The 23,614-nt window shown below is 36.4% G+C and overlaps 1 protein-coding gene and 1 pseudogene across 1 annotated transcript in view; one reads left to right on the top strand and one right to left on the bottom strand.

Annotated features, from left to right (window-relative positions):
• The window catches only part of ZSWIM5 (zinc finger SWIM-type containing 5), a 248,428-nt gene that overhangs the window by 21,064 nt on the left and 203,750 nt on the right, over positions 1–23,614 (top strand). The window lies entirely within an intron of this gene.
• Positions 7,919–8,521, bottom strand: LOC137761034 (ubiquitin-conjugating enzyme E2 K pseudogene; annotated as a pseudogene).

The raw sequence follows: 23,614 nt of genomic DNA, 5'->3' as shown, positions 1-23,614 counted from the left end.
TTTGAAGTTGGAAAGTGTGAAATTGGAAAGTGAGTTTTGAACTTTGTTCTTTTATTTCTTTCTTTTCCCAGCTTTATTGAGATAATTGACATATAACATTATACAAGTTTAAGGTATATGATGTGATGATTTGATACACGTATATATTGTGAAGTGTTTACCACGATAAGGTTAGTTAACACATCCTTCACCTCACATAATTACCATTTTGTTGTTTTTATGGTGAGAACGTTAAAGCCCTTTCTCACAGCAACTTTCTTTTTTTTTTTAACATCTTTATTGGAGTATAATTGCTTTACAATGGTGTGTTAGTTTCTGCTTTATAACAAAGTGAATCAGCTATACATATACATATATCCCCATATCCCCTCCCTCTTGCGTTTCCCTCTCACCCTCCCTATCCCACCCCTCTAGGTGGTCACAAAGCACCGAGCTGATCTCCCTGTGCTATGTGGCTGCTTCCCACTAGCTATCTATTTTACATTTGGTAGTGTATATATGTCCATGCCACTCTCTCACTTCGTCCCAGCTTACCCTTCCCCCTCCCTGTGTCCTCAAGTCCATTCTCTACGTCTGTGTAGAGAATGTCCTGCCCCTAGGTTCCTCATGACCATTTTTTTTTTTTTTTAGATTCCATATATATGTATTAGCATATGGTATTTGTTTTTCTCTTTCTGACTTCACTCTGTATGACAGACTCTAGGTCCATCCACCTCACTACAAATAACTCAATTTTCGTTTCTTTTTATGGCTGAATAATATTCCATTGTACATATGTGCCACATATTCTTTATCCATTCATCTGTTGATGGACACTTAGGTTGCTTCCATGTCCTGGCTATTGTAAATAGAGCTGCAATGAACATTGTGGTATGTGCAATCAAGTATATAGTACAGTATTGTTAACTATAGTCATCATGCTGTACATTAGATTCCTGGAACTTACTCACCTTATAACTGAAAGTTTGACTAACATATCCCCTTTTCCCCCACCACTCAGCCCTTGGCAACCACCATTCTATTCTCTGTTTCTATGAGTTTGATGTTTTTAGATTCCACATATAAATGAGATCATACAGTATTTGTCTTTTTCTGTCTGACTTATTTCACTTAGCATAATGCCCTCAAGGTCCATCCATGTTGTCACAAATGGCAGGATTTCCTTCTTTTTTATGACTGAATAATACACACACACAGACACACACACACACCCCACATTTTCTTTATCTGTTCATCCCTTGATGGACACTTAGGTTGTTTCCATGTCTTGGCTATTATAAATAATGCTACAGTAAACATGGGAGTGCTGATATCTCTTTGAGATAGTGATTTCACTCCTTTAAATATGTACCCAGAAGTGGGATTGCTGGATCATATGGTAGTTCAGATTTTAATTTTTTGAGGAACTTTCATATTGTTTTCCCATAGTGGCTATACCAGTTTACATTCCTGCCAACAATGCACCATGGTTCCCTTTTCTCCACATCCTGGACAGCATTTGTTATCTCTTTTTTTGATAATAGCCATTCTAACAGGTGGGAGGTGATATCTCATTGTGGTTTTGATTTGCATTTCCCTGATGACATTGAACACCTTTTCATGTACTTGTTAGCCATTTGTATGTCTTCTTTAGAAAAATGTTTATTCGAGTCCTCCACCCATTTTTTTAATCAGATTGTTTGTATTTTTGCTATTGAGTTGTATTAGTTCCTTACACATTTTGGATATTAACCCCTTATCCAATATATGGTTTGCAAATATTTTCTCCCATTCCATAGTTTGCCTTTTCATTTTGTTGATTATTTCTTTAGCTGTACAGAAGGTTTTTAATTTGGTATAGTTCCACTTGTTTATTTTTGCTTTTGTTGCTTGTGCTTTTGGTGTCATATCCAAAAAATCATTGCCAAGACTCAGGTCAGGGAGCCTTTCCCCTATTTTCTTCTAGGAGTTTTACAGTTTTATATTTTAAATTTAATTCTTTTTTTTTTTAATTTAAAAAAAATTTATTTATTTATTTTTGGCTGCGATGGGTCTTCATTGCTGTGCGTGGGCTTTCTCTAGTTGTGGCAAGCAGGGGCTACTCTTCGTTGTGGTGTGCTGGCTTCTCACTGCGGTGGCTCCTCTTGTTGCAGAGCACAGGCTCTAGGCACGCAGGCTTCAGTAGTTGTGGCACGTGGGCTCAGTAGTTGGGGCACCCAGGCTCTAGAGCACAGGCTCAGTAGTTGTGGCGCACAGGTTTAGTTGCTCTGCGGCATGTGGGATCTTCCCGGACCAGGGCTCAAACCCGTGTCCCCTGCATTGGCAGGCAGATTCTTAAGTTTAATTCTTTTTGAGTTAATTTTTGTGAGTGGTATAAGATAGGGGTTCAATTTTTCTTGTGCATGTGGATATCCAGTTTTCCCAACACCATTTATTGAAGAAACTATCAGTAAATATAAACTATTTTTCCCATTGAGTTTTCTTGGCTCCCTTTTCAAATATCAATATTAGTTGACCATATATGCATGGGTTTTTGATTTTCTGGGCTTTTGATTTCCATTGGTCTGTAGGTCTGTTTTTATGCCAGTACCATATTGTTTTGATTACTGTTGTTCTTCTTTTTCAAGATTGTTTTGGCTATTCTGGTTCCCTTGAGTTTCTGTACGAATTTTAGGATCAGCTTGTCAATTTTTGCAAAAAAGCCAGCTGGGATTTTGATAGGGATTGCATTGAATTTGTAGGTTTATTTGTACAAATTAGTATTGCCATTTGTATTAGTTTTCTATTGCTGCTGTAACAAGCACCACGAACTTGGTGGCTTAAAACAACACATATTTAATATCTTATAGTTCTGGTAGTCAGAAATCTGAAATGGGTCTTTCTGGGCAAAACTCAAGTTGTTGGCAGAGCTTTGTTCCATCTGGAGGTTCTAGGGGAAAATCTCTTTCCATGCCTTTTTCCAGCTTCTAGAAGCCACATCTACATTTTGTGTCTCATGGCTCCTTCCTCCATTTTCATAGCCTATCACTCCAACCTCTGCTTCCATTGTCACATTTTCTCTCTCTGACCTTAAGGCCCTTGCCTCCCTCTTTTTTTAAAAATTAATTAATTAATTAATTTATTTTTGGTTGCGTTGGGTCTTTGTTGCTGCACGTGGGCTTTGTCTAGTTGCGGTGAGTGGGGCTACTCTTCACTGCAGTGTGCATGCTTCTCATTGTGGTGGCTTCTCTTGTTGCAGAGCACGGTCTCCACTGCCCGCGGGCTTCAGTAGTTGCAGCCAGTGGGCACAGTAGTTGTGGCTCACGGGCTCTAGGGCGTGCGGGCTTCAGTAGTTATGGCACATGGGCTTAGTTGCGGCTTACGGGCTCTAGAGTGCAGGCTCAGTAGTTGTGGCACACGGGCTTAGTTGCTTCGTGGCATGTGGGATCTTGCTGGACCAGGGCTCAAACCTGTGTCCCCTGCATTGACAGGCGGATTCTTAACCACTGCGCCACCAGGTCCCCTTGCCTCCCTCTTATAAAGGACCCTGTGATTACATTGGGCTTATTCAGATAATCCAGGGAATCTCTATATCACAAGAACCTTGATTTAATTACATCTGCAAAGTCTCTTTTGCCAAGTTCAGAGAATCAGGACGTGGACTTTTTTTTGGGGGGGGCATTATTTTGTCTACCATACCATTTTAACTATGTCTTGGGGTATTATCTTATTTATTACATCCTCTTTAATTTCTTTCAACAATATTTTGTAGTTTTCTAAGTGCAAATTCTCTACTTGCTTGGTTGACTACTCCTAAGTATTTTATTCATTTATATACTATCATAAATGGAATTATTTTCTGAATTTCATTTCCAGACAGTTCATTTCTGCTGTATTTAAATACAATTGATTTTCGTATATTGATCTTGTACCTCTAACTTTGTTGAACTCATTTATTAGTTCTGTTAATAGAGATAATTTTTCTTCTTCCTTTCCAATCTGGAACCTGTGGTCCTTATTTTTGCAGGTCACAAAACTCAGTGTTGTTTGTGCCATAGAATGTATTGGACTAAGGGAGATTTCCTGCTTTACATTGAACTTGGAAAGCCTTTTTAATGTGCTATTAAATTATGTTATTAGAGAATGCAATCCTAGGGAAGCAAGAGTGAAAGTAAAGGGAGTGAGACAGGATATGAGGGAGAAGTAATATAAAAGTGTGTATAGAGCTGGTTACCATTTGCTATCAAGTGGCAACTGATTGCTCAATCTCCCTGAATTGCCTTATAGAAAGGGCATGGAGAATATCCTCTGGCTCCCATTTCTCATTTAACAAGTTCAGAACTGGGAAATGTTTTGCTATTAAAGGTATATTTTGCATATCCTTCTCTAATTTTAACCATTATTGATTTTACAGTTTGGGTTGTAGGGATTGTAGGATTATAGGGATTTTGCTATTGCTGTTGCTGTTCTGCATAGCCTCCAAACTTAAATACCTTAAATTCCCTGGGTATGTGATGTGGTTTCTTTCAATTACAAGATGAGAAAAAGGGATTGGCCATAGTTCATAGCCTTGTTATAATCTGTGACAACTCTTAATGGCTGGAAGCTTAAAATAAAGTAAGAACAAAGATTAAGTACATTTAAGAAAAACGATCTTTCTTTTTCGGTATCATATTCTTTTTTCTTTCCTATTATTTTTCTGTACTATTTATTTTCTATTTTCAAGATAGGTTTTGGGAGCATAAGGAGTCGTAGTATAGCAAAATAGCTTATTGTAAGATATAATAAAATACTTGCTCTTCCTCTTTACTCTTCTCTCTAGTCTCTGAACCCTTAACCTTTTCTCTCTTCTGCCTTACTTTCCTGAAAAATTCAGTCCAAACCTTCGTGAAGCAAGAGAGAAAAGGAAGTTAGACAGGGAAAGAGGGAACGTAGCAGCACCAAGTGGCAGCAGCCTAAAAGGGAGTGTTAGAGCCCAGCAACTTAGATGGCCCATAGATTATTTGGGAATCTAAAAACGTCAGACTCATAGAACCAGAGAGTAGAATGGTGGTTGCCAGGGGCTAGGGAGTGAGAGAGCAGGGAGATGTTGGTCAAGGGGTACAAACTTTCAGTTGTAAGATGAATAAGTTTTAAGGATCTAATATATAGCATAATGATTATAGTTAATAATACTGTATTGTATACTGGAATTTGCTAAGAGAGTAGATCTTAAGTAGATCTTCTTACCATACATACACATACACACACAGGCACAAATGGTACTATGTGAAGTGATGGATATGTTAATTAACTTGATTGTGGTAAGCATTTCACAATGTATATGTATATTAAATCATCACATTGTATAACTTAAAAAATCATGTTGTACAACCTAAATATATACAATTTTTATTTGTCAATCATACTTCAATGAAGTTGGAAAAAAATTAGGAAATATTCCCCCCTCCAAAAAATTATTTGAATTGTACTTGCACCTATTTTGCAAGTTTGAGATTGTTTCAAAATAAAAGGAATAAATACGATATTAATCTCATATGAACTTTATTTAATAATGAGTGCTTCCATATTACCTATTTACTTTGAGCTGTTTAAGAGAATATTTTTTGTTTCTTAGCTTAACATTTCAAATCTCCAAAGTTATTTGAATAAGAGTCATTTTTAATATTTTAGTTTTTTTTTTTTTTTTTTTGAAGACCACAGAAAAAAGCAATTGCCTTTATTTCTATGTTTGGGAAATAAATCTACCTGTAGAAAAATAGGAAAAAAACAAAAACAAACAAACAGAACAACAGAAGGTGACAGTAGGAAATGTACCAGAAAAAGAAAGAGATTATCACATTAAATGTAAATGAGGTAAATTTTTGAAATGAAAAATTGTACTTTTCAATTTCCTGGGCATTAGGGATGTTGAATTGTAGTTAGATGCATAAACCCTAAGGGGCTAATATGCATAAAAGTCATAGGCAAGGTATAGCTGCCTCCAAGAGCAAAGTATATAATGCTTGACCCTTAGTAACTTCTCAGTTCTTTCTCTCTCATTTGTCAAACCACAGGACAATTAAATATACCCTGATAATATAGGCAAATAGTAAACTGGGTAGAGGTGTTTGATATTTAAAATAATCCAAATATTACTAATATTACCAAGCCACCTGCCACTAAAAAAAAAAATTAATTCTAACCAACAATGGAACAAAACTGTCCACATTTTCACACAATTCCACCCTTCAAAAATATAAAGAAAAGTACATGGTTTTAGCTATTTAATATAAATAAGAAAAATCTTGTTTCCTTTGGCATCTTTAGAAAGTAACTAAACTACAACAAAAGGAGGTGATTGTATAAAGAAATTTATACTTAAGCAAACATATAGGGGAAAAAACCAGCAACTTGTGTTTAGTATGCAATAAGATCAACTACAAGAGTTTATTATTCATTAGGAAAGCCTTACAAGTTTTTGGAAGAACCGCCACGTCTTAACATTACAATATATTTAATAATGGTTCTTTTATTGCTTCTAAGATTATTGAGAAGTCAAATGAAATTATGCTGAATTTATGGTTCAAAACTATTTTCCAAACACTTCACCATTATAATTTAGGATAAGTAATGCTTGAAGAAGGCAAACCTTTTATAATATGACTTTCAATATACAGCCTTACTTTAATTCATTCTGATTCCATTACATTTTTGTTATTTTTGCATTGGCCCTGAATATTTAATAAGAACTGTGTTTCTATGTGTAGAACAGCCTACACAAATCCATTTCACCCTTCATAAAATGGTCACATTAGTGTTTGAGCTTGCAAAACTAATAATTTTCAAACTTTTGAACTTAGAAGGAAATGTTTAGAAAGTCTGACTATGTACAAGAGAAGGTAAACTTTTCAATTCTCTTATTATCAGAAACATCATAATGAAAGGTAGATTTATAGCACACTTCTATTTCTATGTGCATTTGAAGTATGTAGAGTAAAATACCAACACAGCTTTCATGTGTCAATAGGGGGAAATGCAAGCAAGAGTGACTTTTAAAGGATCCAATAAAGCAATCTCTTATAAAGCCAAACTTAGGCTTAAAAAACTTCAAACAGTTGATTTCATCCTTGCAAGTTGTCAAAGAAAAATTTCATCAGTTTAAAAATAGAAAGATGTTAAATTCACTGAAAAATTAAGCTGGGTTCTTTCATTAAATCTGGGAATACTGCAACATCAAGTATTTACTGTTTTTGCAAGAGAAACAAAATTGGCAGCTCCAGTTTTACATTATTACTTACTTATATACGAAAGTTTTAAGAGTGAAGAATTGTGACAAAACATTCCAAATGGATGACCTAAATATGGAGCAAGGGATACTGTCCCTCAGCACATTTCCCCACCAAATATAGAGAAATTTACTATTAGAATATTAGCTGTGTGTGGTAAGAGGGGAAAAACAGATATGGTGTCCCAATATGTTGACAAGGACAAAAAGGCTCTGAATAGGTCACCATCTTCAATTCTGAATAATCTCATATTTAAGAATTCTCAAATGCTTAAAATGGTGGTCTTTTCAGCTACCCATCCTAAGAAGTCAGGTACAAGCATGCAAGTAAATTCACAGCCACAGAGGATCCATGTTAAAAACAGTTAAGGTAGCTGTGATGCAACACCAATAATTTGAATGGCCCTGACACACTCAAAATATTATCTTAATTATTCAACGAAATCCTGAAGCAAACTCTTGCTAGTCTTGGTACACTGCTAAACACTAAAGTAGCATGTTTTTTCCATGGTTTTAGCCTAGCTCAAAGAATTTTTACAATATTAAGTAAGAAAAAAATTAAAGTATTTCCCCTTTTTAAATTTACAGACGTTTAATTAGCTTTATTTACAGAGCAGGGACTTTTTTCAGTCTCCAGTGGTGCCTAGATAACATCATTAGGCAAGAATGCCAGCTTAAAAGAAATCTACGCAGAATCCTAAAAATAACAGATGTTGATGCTCCTCAAGAAGGGGCAAGCTTGACTATATCAGTAGCTCTATGTCTCAGTTACTCAGAAGCAATTCTGTTGCAGTCTCTACATCTCATGATTCTGAAGACAAGGCCACTATTACCGCATTCCTATCAAAGCCCATAGCACATAGGTTTTCTATTTTTTTGGTGTATTCTGGACTAGAAACTGGTGCTCCAGCATACACATGTGCCCAAAGTCGAGGTGTCTATTTGAACATTTTGGAATTTTGTTTGTACTGATTTGCTACTACTGCATCTTGTGGATCATCTGGTTCTGCAGCTGCCAGTACTGCTTGCAATGACAATAATACCGTGCCGAGAGTCATTGCTGCTGCCCATTGATCTTTCAGGATATCCAAACAAGTAGCCCCTGTGATGGAACTAATATTAGGATGCCATATTTTAGTGATAAAACGGATCTTAGGGGGATTAAATGGATATGTTTCTGGTATTTTAATCTCTAGTTGATATCTTCCTCCTTCATATGGTGTGTCTGGAGGTCCTGCTATTTCTCCTCTTAATTCTGTAAAATCCTCATCTACAAGATCTACTTTAATTTGATTTTTGCTCATAAAGATCCTGATTTGATTAAAAGGATGTTAATATCGACAGCTATCTGTGGTTGATGAGAGACTGTTGCCTAATTTGTCATCTTTGTACAATTCTTCTCAATTCTTGTAGAAGAGCAAGGGGATAGGATTAGGACTGCCTCTGTTCACGACAAATATTAATAGACTGTAAGCTCTTATCCCCATAATCATACCCTTGATTTTGTCGTCACCTAAACCTGCACCTTCTCCAAACTCCACTTCAAGTTTCTCAGATTCCCAACCTCCATGGATTAAATAAATTCACTTTGGTACTGCAAACCCAGTTATTAGCTGGCTTCATCAAAACGAATATTTTAGTTTTATTTCATGTTCATTTTAAAGGTTAAATTATCAATAGTACAAACATGTATAACTCATCATTTATTTTTTAAAAATTATTTATTTATTTATTTATTTGGTTGTGCTGGGTCTTAGTTGTGGCTCACCAGCTCCCTTGGTGGCAGCATGTGGGTTCCTTAGTTGCGGCAGGTGGGCTCCTTAGTTGCGGCAGGTGGGCTCCTTAGTTGCGGCTCACAGGCTCCTTAGTTGTGGCATGCATGTAGGATCTAGTTCCCTGACCAGGGATCGAACCCAGACCCCCTCCATTGGGAGCACGGAGTCCTAACCACTGTGCCACCAGGGAAGTCCCTCATTTATTTTAAAGGATACTTGGTTATTATTCAAATGACAAGCTAAAGTTTTGAGTTTTAAAAAAATTATATCTTTCTTGGTTGTATAAATTACAGTCTTATGATTTTTAAAGCTTTGTAAATATTGTTATTTAGTATACCAATAATATATCACTTATTCTGCATAACAGTGGCAACAATAATATTAATAGCTAATACATATATAGTGAACATTTACTATGCTAGCACTGTGCTAAGTGTTTAACATGTTTTAACTTATTTCATTCTTACAATAGTCTTTTTGAGGTGTGTATTTTATTATTCCGATTTTATGGATGAGGACATGATTCCCACATAAGAATTTGTCCAAGGTCACATAACTAGTTAAGTGGCAGAGCTGAGGTTAGAACCAAGGCAGTCTGGTACCTGTGTCCAAAATCTTAATCATTATGCTATATTCAATTATGCATTGTGAAAAATAGAATGAATCACTTAAGTCCAAAATAGTGATTGAGAAGGGCAAAACAAATCAATTAAGTGAAAACATTATATACTGAAATTATTTTTCCTTTCCTGTCCATAAATAAGAAAATTCAGACATAGATTTTATATATAGACTATGACAAATCATTATTGCTTTTAATAACACCCATTCTTGCCTTATACATTATATCACATCTTTAATGCATAGACTTAAAAAAAACTAGCTGATGCTGTACTAGAACAATAAATCTATTGTTGAGCCTAGTATATTAAATTAATATATCATGGACCTATTATGTATTCCTTTTTTTTTTAAATTTATTTTTTCCACGTTGGGTCTAAGTTGCTGCGCGAGGGCCTTCTCTAGTTGCGGCGAGCAGGGGCTACCCTTCGCTGCGGTGCATGTGCTTCTCACTGCAGCGGCCTCTCCCATTGCGGATCATAGGCTTCAGGCACTTAGGCCTCAGTAGTAGCAGGCCCAGCAACTGTGGCTCGCGCGCTCTAGAGCACAGGCTGAGTAGTTGTGGTGCATGGGCTTCATTGCTCCACGTCATGTGGGATCTTCCCGGACCAGGGCTTGAACCCGTGTCCCCTGCATTGGCAGGCGGATTCTTAACCACTGCCCCACCAGGGAAGTCCCTCTTTTTTTTAAAAAAAATTTATTTATTTATTTGGCTGCCCCGGGTCTTAGTTGAGGCACATGGGAATTTTGTTGCCGTGTGCAGGATCTTTTTAGTTGCAACATGTGGGATCTAGTTCCTTGACCAGGGATTGAACCCGGGTCCCCTGCATTGGGAGCTCAGAGTCTTAGCCACTGGACCACCAGGGAAGTCCCCCTATTATGTATTCTTACAAGATTAACTTTTTCTCCAGTAGTATAAAATGGTTGAAATTAGTGATAGTTATAATTTAAATGAAGGAAATAATTCACTTTGCAGTACAGATAGAAAAACAGGGCTTCCCTGGTGGCGCAGTGGTTAAGAATCCGCCTGCCAATTCAGGGTGCACGGGTTCGAGCCCTGGTCTGGGAAGATCCCACATGACGCGGAGCAACTAAGCCCGTGCACCACAACTACTGAGCCTGCACTCTACAGCCCTTGAGCGGCATATACTGAGCCCACGTGCTGCAACTACTGAAGCCCACGTGCCTAGAGCCCATGCTTGGCAACAAGAGAAGCCACTGCAATGAGAAGCCCACGCACCACAGCGAAGAGTAGCCCCTGCTCGCTGCAACTAGAGAAAGCCCGTGCGCAGCAATGAAGACCCAATGCAGCCAAAATAAATAAATAAATAAATAAATAAATTTTTTAAAGAAAGAAAGAAAAACAGGTGACTTCATAAATGGGGAATATATTGTTGATTTTCTTCACCTTATTTTTAATTGTCTTTATGATTTACCAGTAGCAGTTTAGTTAGTTTCGATTTTCATTACATTATGGAATTTGTTAGAAAGCAGTAGAAGGAAGAAAAGAGGCCGAACATTTAGAAGTGTTACTGATGAGTGGGTTATAAACTCATTTTATGAGTGATTTACGGGAATTCCCTGGCGGTCCAGTGGTTAGGACTCGGCGCTTTCACTGCCAGGGCCTGGGTTCGATCCCTGGTTGGGGAACTAAGATCCTGCAAGCTTCACGGCCCAGCCAAAAAAAAAAGAGTGATTTATATGATGGTTGTAATCTAAATATGCAGTTCATTTACTAACTGCTCCAAACCCTGTGATCCTAGAGGCTCTGGGAAGATCATAAGGACATGCTGTGGGAGAAAAACGTGTGCAACAATCTTTGTAGCTCCTTTTATGGCAGAATATTTTCTCCCAGAGATCAGCTGCAGGAGGTAATATATCTGAAGTGCTTGTTGAAGTATAAAGTTCTGTATTGATATTAGTTGTGACTTGTCTAGGGTCATGTGTGATATATTTGCTGCAGAACTGTAAATTAGAAATTTTTTCAGTTGTCTGCAAAATAAAATATATCATTTTTTTAAAGAACATATTTTGTTCATTTTAGCTCACTCCACTAAGAATATATTTGTAGTACTAATTTGGCACTGGGTTCTTCAGTTATTATAATGTTGCTTTTAATGAACATATGTGCTATTTATTACAACTGAGGTTGGCATTTTATCTCCTTTTTTGGGCAGATTAATTTTTTTGAGAGGAAAGTACAACTATTAATATTCACTCAGCAAGTATGGTCAAAACAAAGTATAGGGTTGCCCCCAAACAGAATCCTGTTTGTTCATTTTTACAACCCTTTGGGTTGCATTTTGGATTCAGCATTGAATGGATCATCTTTCCTTTAATTTGAACATTACATCTGTGTACACACCTATAAGCATTCTTATAATATGAAAAGCTGTCCCCCCTGCATTTTTGGATATTATGAATTTAGGCAGATTTTAAAAAGAATTTTTAGGCTGAAGAATTCATATAATGAAATTTATGATTCTTTAAAGCAGCAGGTGAGTGAAAAAGGTAAACTCTTACTTGAACAGCCTCATTTAAATATCTTTTACCTTTTTTGTGTTATAAAAACAACTGTAATTCCGAATAACTTTGTAAAAATTTTCTTAAAATAATTTGCTAAGCAGTTGGTTAAATTTCTTTGAAAGTATATTAGTTGAATTATTCATAATTAACAAAAACTGGTTACAGTGATATAATGTTCCATACAGCATATAATATTCCTCAGCATTTTTCTTGATAGTATTGGTTAATGTTCACTCTCAGGAAGCCCCTTAGATCATGCTTTATCTCCTTTGTACTTTTGTACTTCTGTGATCCTTATGGGGTTATGGAATATAATAATATGACCTTCTATCTTATAAAAATAGACTGAACTATTTCTGAAAGAAGTGTAATAGTCAGCAGAGCTGCAGCCAGAGAGGCTTTCACAGGGTTGATAGGCTGTGAAACTGTTGAATGGACTTTGGTTTCAAAGACATCTGTTTTAAATTAATCTTGGTCAGATACATGCCATTGTAGACAGTTCAAATGCAATTGACTTTCTGACCTTAGAACAAAGAAATACCGTACAATAATTGTTTTCAATATAAAATTAATTTTTTTGAGTCTTAGTTGCTGTGGTATAGTACTGGAGCTCACTGAAAAGACAATGGAGGAGAGTATTTGACATTTTATTGATTTTTTTAAAGAAAGCTTGATTTTAGGGAATTGAAAATGTATATGGAGGAACATAGGCCATTCTGGAAGCCAACATGTAGAAGTTGTTCCGTTGGCAGCATTTTTCAATAACTGATATAGCGGTTAATTGTTTGAATAAATCCTTGTGTTGAAATTTCTTAGTTCTACACAATGTTCTTTGTTTTTTTTTTTTTTTGGCTGCACTGGGTCTTCGTTGCTGCACTCGGACTTTGTCTAGTTGCGGTGAGTGGGGGCTACTCTTCATTGCAGTGCGTGGACTTCTCATCACGGAGGCTTTTCTTATTGCTGAGCACGGGCTCTAGGAACGTGGGCTTCAGTAGTTGCAGCCCGTGGGCTCAGTAGTTGTGGCTCACGGGCTCTCGAGTGCAATCTCAGTAGTTGTGGTGCATGGGCTTAGTTGCTCCGCGGCATGTGGGATCTTCCCGGACCAGGGCTTGAACCCATGTTCCCTGCATTGGCAGGCGGATTCTTTTATTTTTTATTTGTATTTTTTTAACATCTTTTTTGGAGTATAATTGCTTTACAATGGTGTGTTAGTTTCAGATTTATAACAAAGTGAATCAGCCATACATATACATATATCCCCATATCTCCTCCCCCTTGCGTCTCCCTTCCATCCTCCCTATCCCACCCCTCTAGGTGGTCACAAAGCACCGAGCTGATCTCCCTGTGCTGTGCAGGTGCTTCCCACTAGCTATCTATTTTACATTTGGTAGTGTATATATGTCCATGTCACTCTCTCACTTTGTCCCAGCTTACCCTTCCCCCTCCCCGTGTCCTCAAGTCCATTCTCTACGTCTGCGTCTTTATTCCCGTCTTGCCCCTAGGTTCCTCATCACCATTTTTTTTTTTTTTTAGATTCCATATGTATGTGTTAGCATACAGTATTTGTTTTTCTCTTTCTGACTTACTTCACTCTATATGACAGACCCTAGGGCCATCCACCTCACTACAAATGACTCAATTTCATTTCTTTTTATGGCTGAGTAGTATTCCATTGTATATATGTGCCACATCTTGTTTATCCACTCGTCTGTTGATGGACATTTAGGTTGCTTCCGTGTCCTGACTATTGTAAATAGAGCTTCAGTGAACATTTTGGTACATGACTCTTTTTGAATTATGGTTTTCTCAGGATATATGCCCAGTAGTGGGATTGCTGGGTCATATGGTAGTTCTATTTTTAGTTTTTTAAGGAACCTCCATATTGTTCTCCATAGTGGCTGTATCAATTTACATTCCCACCAACAGTGTGCCACATATTCTCTATCCATTCATCTGTCGATGGACACTTAGGTTGCTTCCATGTCCTGGCTATTGTAAATAGAGCTGCAGTGAACATTGTGGTACATGACTCTTTTTGAATTATGGTTTTCTCAGGGTATATGCCCAGTAGTGGGATTGCAGGGTCATATGGTACTTCTATTTTTAGTTTTTTAGGGAACCTCCATACTGTTCTCCATAGTGGCTGTATCAATTTACATTCCCACCAACAATGCAAGAGGGTTCCCTTTTCTCCATACCCTCTCCAGCATGTATTGTTTGTAGATTTTTTGATGATGGCCATTCTGACTGGTGTGAGGTGATACCTCACTGTAGTTTTGATTTGCATTTCTCTAACGATTAATGATGTTGAGCATTCTTTCATGTGTTTGTTGGCAATCTGTATGTCTTCTTGGAAGAAATGTCTATTTAGGTCTTCTGCCCATTTTTGGATTGGGTTGTTTGTTTTTTTTGATATTGAGCTGCATGAGCTGCTTGTAAATTTTGGGGATTAATCTTTCTCAGTTGCTTCATTTGCAAATATTTTCTCCCATTCTGAGGGTTGTCTTTTCGTCTTGTTTATATTTTCCTTTGCTGTGCAAAAGCTTTTAAGTTTCATTCGGTCCCATTTTTTTATTTTTGTTTTTATTTCCATTTCCCTAGGAGGTGGGTCAAAAGGGATCTTGGTGTGATTTATGTCATAGAGTGTTCTGCCTATGTTTTCCTCTAAGAGTTTGATAGTGTCTGGCCTTACATTTAGATCTTTAATCCATTTTGAGTTTATTTTTGTGTATGGTGTTAGGGAGTGTTTTAATTTCATTCTTTTACATGTAGCTGTCCAGTTTTTCCAACACCACTTATTGAAGAGGCTCTCTTTTCTCCACTGTATATTCTTGCCTCCTTTATCAAAAATAAGGTGACCATGCGTGCGTGGGTTTATCTCTGGGTTTTCTATCTTGTTCCACTGATCTATATTTCTGTTTTGTGCCAGTACCATACTATCTTGATTACTGTAGCTTTGTAGTATAGTCTGAAGTCCAGGAGCCTGATTCCTCCAGCTCCATTTTTCGTTCTCAAGATTGCTTTGGCTATTCGGGGTCTTTTCTGTTCCCATGCAAATTGTGAAATTTTTCGTTCTAGTTCTGTGAAAAATACCTTTGGTAGTTTGATAGGGATTGCATTGAATCTGTAGATTGCTTTGGATAGTATAGTCATTTTCACAATGTTGATTCTTCTAATCCAAGAACACGGTATGTCTCTCCATCTGTTTGTATCATCATTAATTTCTTTCATCAGTGTCTTCTCGTTTTCTGCATACAGGTCTTTTGTCTCCCAGGTAGGTTTATTCCTAGGTATTTTATTCTTTTTGTTGCAATGGTAAATGGGAGTGTTTCCTTAATTTCTCTTTCAGATTTTTTCATCATCAGTGTACAGGTATGCAAGAAATTTCTGTGGATTAATGTTGTATGCTGCTATTTTACCAAATTCATTGATTAACTCTAGTAGTTTTCTGGTAGAATCTTTAGGATTCTCTATGTATAGTATCATGTCATCTGCAAACAGTGACAGCTTTGCTTCATCTTTTCCAATTTGGATTCTTTTTATTTCTTTTTCTTCTCTGATTGCTGTGGCTAAAACTATGTTGAATAATAGTGGTGAGAGTGGACAACCTTGTCTCATTCCTGATCTTAGTGGAAATGGTTTCAGTTTTTCACCATTGAGAACGATGTTGGCTGTGGGTTTGTCATAAATGGGCTTTATTATGTTGAGGTAAATTGCCTCTATGCCTACTTTCTGGAGAGTTTTTATCATAAATGGGTGTTGATTTTTGTCGAAAGCTTCCTCTGCATCTGTTGCGATGATCATATGGTTTTTATCCTTCAGTTTGTTAATATGGTTTATCACATTGATTGATTTACGTATATTGAAGAATCCTTGCATTTCTGGGATAAACCCCACTTGATTATGGTGTATGATCCTTTTAATGTGCTGTTGGATTCTGTTTGCTAGTATTTTGGTGAGGATTTTGCATCTATGTTCATCAGAGATATTGGCCTGTAGATTTCTTTCTTTGTGACATCTTTGTCTGGTTTTTGTATCAGGGTGATGATGGCCTCATAGAATGAGTTTGGGAGTGTTCCTCCCTCTGCTATATTTTGGAAGAGTTTGAGAAGGAAAGGTTTTAGCTCTCCTCTAAATGTTTGATAGAATTCGCCTGTGAAGCCATCTGGTCCTGGGCTTTTGTTTGTTGGAAGATTTTTAATCACAGTCTCAATTTCAGTGCTTGTGATTGGTCTGTTTATATTTTCTATTTCTTCCTGGTTCAATCTCGGAAAGTTGTGCTTTTCTAAGAATTTGTCCATTTCTTCTAGGTTGTCCATTTTATTGGCATATTGTTGCTTGTAGTAATCTCTCATGATCGTTTGTATTTCTGCAGTGTCAGTTGTTACTTCTCCTTTTTCATTTCTACTTCTATTGATTTGAGTCTTCTCCCTTTTATTCTTGATGAGTCTGGCTAGTGGTTTACCAATTTTGTTTATCTTCTCAAAGAACCAGCTTTTAGTTTTATTGATCTTTGCTATCGTTTCCTTTATTTCTTTTTCATTTATTTCTGATCTGACCTTTATGATTTCTTTCCTTCTGCTAACTTTGGGGTTTTTTTGTTCTTCTTTCTCTGATTGCTTTAGGTGTAAGTTTAGGTTGTTTAGTTGAGATGTTTCTTGTTTTTTGAGGTAGGATTCTATTGCTCTGAACTTCCCTCTAAGAACTGCTTTTGCTGCATCCCATAGGTTTTGGGTCATTGTGTCTTCATTGTCATTTGTTTCTAGGTATTTTTTGATTTCCTCTTTGATTTGTTCAGTGATCTCTTGCTTATTAAGTAGTGTATTGTTTAGCATCCATGTATTTGTATTTTTTCCAGATATTTTCCTGTAATTGATATCTAGTCTCATAGCATTGTGATCAGGAAAGATACTTGATACAATTTCAACTTTCTTGAATTTACCAAGGTTTGATTTGTGACCCAAGATATGATCTATCCTGGAGAATGTTCCATGAGCACTTGAGAAGAAAGTGTATTCCCTTGTTTCTGGATGGAATGTCGTATAAATATCAATTAAGTCCATCTTGTTTAATGTATCACTTGAAGCTTGTGTGTCCTTATTTATTTTCATTTTGGATGATCTGTCCATTGGTGAAAGTAGGGTGTTAAAGTCCCTTACTATGATTGTGTTACTGTCGATTTCCCCTTTCATGGCTGTTAGCATTTGCCTTATGTATTGAGGTGCTCCTATGTTGGGTGCATAAATATTTACAATTTTCATATATTCTTCTTGGATTGATCCCTTGATCATTATGTAGTGTCCTTCTTTGTCTTTTGTAATAGTCTTTAGTTTAAAGTCTATTTTGTCTGATGTGAGAATTGCTACTCCAGCTTTCTTTTGATTTCCATTTGCATGGAATATCTTTTTCCATCCCATCACTTTCAGTCTGTATGTGTTCCTAGGTCTGAAGTGGGTCTCTTGTAGACAGCATATATACGGGTCTTGTTTTTGTATCCATCAGCCAGTCTATGTCTTTTGGTTGGAGCATTTAATCCATTTACATAAGGTAATTATCAATATGTATGTTCCTATTCCCATTTTCTTAATTGTTTTGGGTTTGTTATTGTAGGTCTTTTCCTTCTCTTTTGTTTCCTGCCTGGAGAAGTTCCTCTAGCATTTGTTGCAAAGCTGATTTGGTGGTGCTGAATTCTCTTAGCTTTTGCTTGTCTGTAAAGGTTTTAATTTCTCCATCAAATCTGAAAGAGATCCTTGCTGGGTAGAGTAATCTTGGTTGTAGATTTTTCTCTTCCATCACTTTAAATATATCCTGCCACTACCTTCTGGCTTGCAGAGTTTCTGCTAAAAGATCAGCTGTTAATGGCAGGTGGATTCTTTTTTTTTGGCAGGTGGATTCTTAACCACTGCGCCACCAGGGAATTCCCTACACACTGTTAAATGTGTCTTTTTTTTAAAAAAAAATTGAATCTAGAGTGGATGTGAAATATATATGATCTCTGAAGAAAACGATTGCTGTATTATGAGATAAATGTAATTACTTTTCAATAATCATGTGAAATAATGTAAGTTCAGTACTGTGCTATAAGTATTGGCAATTCTCCAGTCATTTTTAACTTAATAAGAAGTTATTTCAGGGACATTGAGTATATAACATGTCTTTTTAAAATTAAAACTGTCTTCTAATTTAATGTAGTTACCTATTCTTAGGACTTAAATATTTACTTCCTAAATATGATTCAGTATGTTTTTGAGCGAGATGGGAGGGATTATGATTAATCCCTTTACTCTTGAGGATTCAAAAAGAATTATTTCTTAAAATAGCTTTGTTTTTTAAAAAATTACATACTAATTAATTACAACAAAATATAAAAGTACAGCGAAAAAAGATAAAAGTCATCTGAACATCCTTCCAGAGAACTTTTCCAACAACGGAGCAAAATAAACAAATGAGACCTAATCAAACTTACAAGCTTTTGCACAGTAAAGGAAACCATAAACAAAATGAAAAGACAATCTATGGGATGGGAAAAAGTATTTGCAAATGATGTGACTGACAATGGCTTAACTTCCAAAATATGCAAATAGCTCATACAGCTCAATAACAGAAAAGCAAACAACCCAATCAAAAATGGGCAGAAGACCTAAATGGATATTTCTCCAAAGAAGACATAGAGATGGCCAATGACCACATGAAAAGATCCTCAAGAACGCTAATTATTAGAGAAATACAAATCAAAACTATAATGCGGTACCATCTCACACTGGTCAGAATGACCATTATTACAAAGTCTACAAATAACAAATGCTGCAGAGGGCATGGAATAAAGGGTACCCTCCTACACTGCTGTTAGGAATGTAAATTGGTGCAGCCACTCTGGAAAACAGTATGGAGGTTCCTCAAAAAACTAAACATACAGTTACCATATGATCCAGCAATCCCAATCCTGTGCATATATCTAGAGAAAACTCTAATTTGAAAAGATACAAGTACCCCAAGTGTTCATAGCAGCACTATTTACAACAGCCAAGACATGGAAGCAACCTACATGTCCATCGACAGATGAATGGATAAAGAAGATGTGGCACACACACACACACACACACACACACACACACACAATGGAATACTACTCAGCCATAAAAAAAGAATGAAATAGTCCCATTTGCAACAACTTGGATGGACCTAGAGATTATCATCCTAAGTGAAATAAGTCAGAAAGAGAAAGACAGATACCATGTGATATCACTTTTATGTGGAAACTAAAATAGGACACAAATGAACTTATCTTTGAAACAGAAACAGACTCACAGAAATAGAGAACAGGCTTGTGGTTGCCAAGGGGAAAAGCAGGGGGAAGGGATAAATTAGGAGTATGGGATTAAAGATACAAACTACTATATGTAGGGACTTCCCTGGTGGTCCAGTGGTTAAGACTCTGTGCTCCCAATGGAGGGGGCCCAGGTTCGATCCCTTGTCAGGGAACTAGGTCTCGCATGCGCAACTAAAGATCCCGTGTGCCGCAACGAAGATCCTGCACGCCACAAGGAAATCCCGCACATGGTAACAAAGATCCCGCGTGCCGCAGTAAGACCTGGCGCAGCCAAATAAATAAATAAATATTAAAAAAACAAAAACAAAAAAACTACTATATGTAAAATAGATAACAAGGTCCTACTGTATGGCACAGGGAACTATATTTAATATCCTGTAATAATCCATAATGGAAAAGAATATGAAAAACAATACATATATATGTATCACTTCGCTATACACTAGAAAGTAACACAATATTATAAATCAACTATACTTCAATTAAGAAAAAAACAATTGGATAAAAAAAAATCTTATCAACAATGAGAAAAAGAAATTCCAAATGTGTCACTAGCTCCTTGGTCTTGATTAAGTTACTTACTTTATTTAGGCAACAACATCCTTGTCTCTAATATAGGGTCATAATACCTACCTCTTAGAATTGTTGTAAGGATATTTAATGAGAGGTTACTATATGCCCGCCTCTGTGCTACATGCATTATCTCATTTGGAGGAGTAGAAGCATTCATTTCCTGGGGAAACAAATTTGGGAAGGACATTCCAAGCAGAAGGTACTAAATGTACAGCTTACAAGGTAAAAGAATGTGTGAAACAATGTGGTGTTTTTGAGAAGTGATGACTATAGCACATGTGTAAAGGGAAAGCATAAGAGAGATGATGGGAATTGAGAGGAAATTTAACTTGAACCCAGATCATCAAGGGTATGTCTTTCTAAGGAGTTTAGAATATATCCTGTAAAGCAGGTAGCACAAATTCAGTTGTTTATGGGGAGCCAGGCAGGTAAGGTACTTGAATGAATTGAAGTGGATAAGGACTGTGGTAAACTGGAAATCACAAATCACATATGCCCTGTCTTATCTAGGTGTTCTGTCCTCTGCTCCAGCACAGTTTTCTATGTGGAAATTTGGGCCTAGTGTTGCTGAATTTTCTAATTTTTTGAAGAGAAGTTACATATCCATATTTTTAATATGAAATCATATTTTCAAAGCACCTGTGTGTCTGGGGAAAAAAACCCTTCATCTTTACTTTTTACTCAACCCATAGGCTATCAGTTTATGGCCTCTGCTGTAGATAGATGGGAAGCCATACAAGCTTTTTAATAACAAGGGTGGTGACATGGCCAGGTTTGATCTTGAGATAGATCATTCTCGCCTCAGTGTGGAGAATGGATTGGTGAGAATAAAGAATGAACGTAGAAGGCTATTGCAATAGATAGAAAAAGTGAGAGAAGTGGCTAGCTTAAGGCAGTGGCACAGGGCTGGAAGTGGGAGTGGGAGATGAATTGAAGAGCTCATTTCAGTGCCGTGCTTCCCAATATTTTCATTTTCACAGACCACTGTGGATTTACTGTTTGGAAAGATTTATATCTTGCAAGTAAGACATAATAAACAATAATAACATAGTAAACAACAATAACAAATAACTAATATTATTGATCGCTTACTATATGCTAAAAGTATTCTGTGCTAAGGGCTTTATACACTTACTTAATCCTCATAGCAGTGATATAAGATAGATAATATTACCATCTCCATTTTACAAATGAAAGAAATGAGATTTAGAAGAGTTAACTTGCTTGACTAGTAAACCAAGGGGGCAGAATTTAGATCCAGAACCTGAAATTTTTTATAGCAACAAATAAATATAGGAACAATAAAGCAAGTTCTGTACTGTATAATTACAATTATAGTAATTACTAGAACTGAATTAGCTTATTTATAGTAAGTTATTAACACAACTTTTACATAAACATTATTATGTTGAAGTTATTCCGTAAAAATGTTTTTGGGTTAAACCTATTTTTATGTGAATTTCTGTAAGAGATGAAATACAACTAACTCTGGTGTAGATGGGATTTAGTACAATTGTATTTGCAATAGCATGTTATTTAAATTTTCCACATGCTATAACAGATGACTTAGCACAACACAATTTGAATTTTTCACCTTACTCTTTTCAATTTTACCTCCAGATGAATTTCATTTGATTTAGCTACTTTTAGGTTCAGCCTTATTTTGAATATGTTACTGAACTAGAATAAAAGAAAGATACATTACTCTCTTCCCAGGAGCCCTAATTCTTTATGGTTTCCACTATTGCAATGATTTTTACCATTGTGAAAATTCAAATTTTTATAGAGTTTTACAGTGTAAGAATTGCAGTTCCGCTATTTAAGGCAGCAATTGCCATATTATCGTAGAACTAAAATCAGAAAAGAATGGAACTAACATTTATTGAAAACCTTTTATATGCCAGATATGTCTAAATCCATTGTCTAAATCATCACAACAACCCTATAAAGGTAAGTGGTGTCTCTGTTTTAGAGATGGAAAAAAATGCCCCCAAAGTTAAATACCTTGCTCAAATTCCCACAGCTAGTTATAGGTAAAGCCAGGATTTAAATCCAAATCTGTTTGATTTCAAAGAGAGAAGTTCTGTAACATTACTTAAAAACTATAAGCAACCCAGTCCATAAATACTTGTCACCTGGGATAATATTTGCCAAACATATGTTGACTAAAGATTGGTATCGAGATATATAAAGAACTCTTGCAATTCAGTAATGAGACAAGCAACCCAATATAATATGGGCAAAAGATGTAAACAAACACATCACAAAGATTATGCTATACAAATGGCTAATAAGCACAATAAAAAGCACTCAACATTATTAGTCATCAGGGAAGTGTAAATTAAAACCACAATGAGATAGTATTACTGCGTTCCCACCAGAATGGCTAAAATTAAAAAGCCAAATATTGGTAAGGATGTGGAGCAATCAGAAGTCTTATACATTATTTTTGGGAATATAAAATGGTATAACCACTTTGGACAATGGTCTACAGATACACCTACCCTATGATCAGAAATTCCACTCAAGTATTTACTCAAAATAAATGAAAGCACATTTCAAAAATGTCAACAAAGGGACTTCCCTGGTGGTCCAGTGGGTAAGACTCCACACTGCCAATGCAGGGGGCCCGGGTTCGATCCATGGTCGGGGAACTAGATCCCTCATGCATGCTGCAACTAAGTCCACATGCCCCAACTAAGAGTCTGTGTGCTGCAACTAAGAGTCTGCATGCCGCAACTAAAGATCCCACATGCAGTGGTGAAGATCCCGCATGCCGCAACTAAGACCTGGCGCAGCCAAAAAAAAAAAAAAAAATGTCAACAAAAACCGTGTACAAGAATGTTCATGGCAGCTTTAGTTGTAATAGCCCCAAACTGGAAACAGCCTTGTTGTGCATGAACAGAAGGATGGCTAAATAAACTGTTATATTCATACAATGGACTACTACTCAGCAATAAAAAGGAGCAAACTGGGGGGTGAGATGAACTGGGAGATTGGGATTGACATATATACACTACTATGTATAAAACAGATAACTAATGAGAACCTACTATATAGCACAGGGAACTCTGCCCAGTGCTCTGTGGTGACCTAAATGGGAAGGGAATCTAAAAAAGAGGGGATATATGTGTACGTATGGCTGATTCACTTTGCTGTATTGAAACTGACACAGCAGTGTAAAGCAACTATACTCCAATTAAAAAAAAAAAATAAAGTCAGCTTTGTCTGACAATAATTTTTTAAAAAAAGAGCAAACTACTGATATGTGCAACAACATGAGTACATCTCAAAAATATTATGCTATGTGAAAAAAGCCTCACTCAAAAGAGTGCATGTTGTTTGATTTTATTATAGGAAGTTCTAAAATAGGCAAAACTAATCAATCATTTAAAAAAAAATCAGAACACTGGTTGCCTCTGGAGGGGATTGACTGGTAAGGGGCATGAGAAAACTTCCTGGGGTAATGGTAAGGTTTTATATCTTTGATTGCTTTTTAAAATGTCACTGTTCGGTGCAAGTGCATATAAGTACAATTGATTTTTGTGTATTGATCTCATAACC

Source organism: Eschrichtius robustus, chromosome 3 (genome assembly GCF_028021215.1).
Source record: "Eschrichtius robustus isolate mEscRob2 chromosome 3, mEscRob2.pri, whole genome shotgun sequence".
NCBI lineage: Eukaryota > Metazoa > Chordata > Mammalia > Artiodactyla > Eschrichtiidae > Eschrichtius > Eschrichtius robustus.
This window is presented reverse-complemented; position numbering and strand designations above follow the sequence as displayed.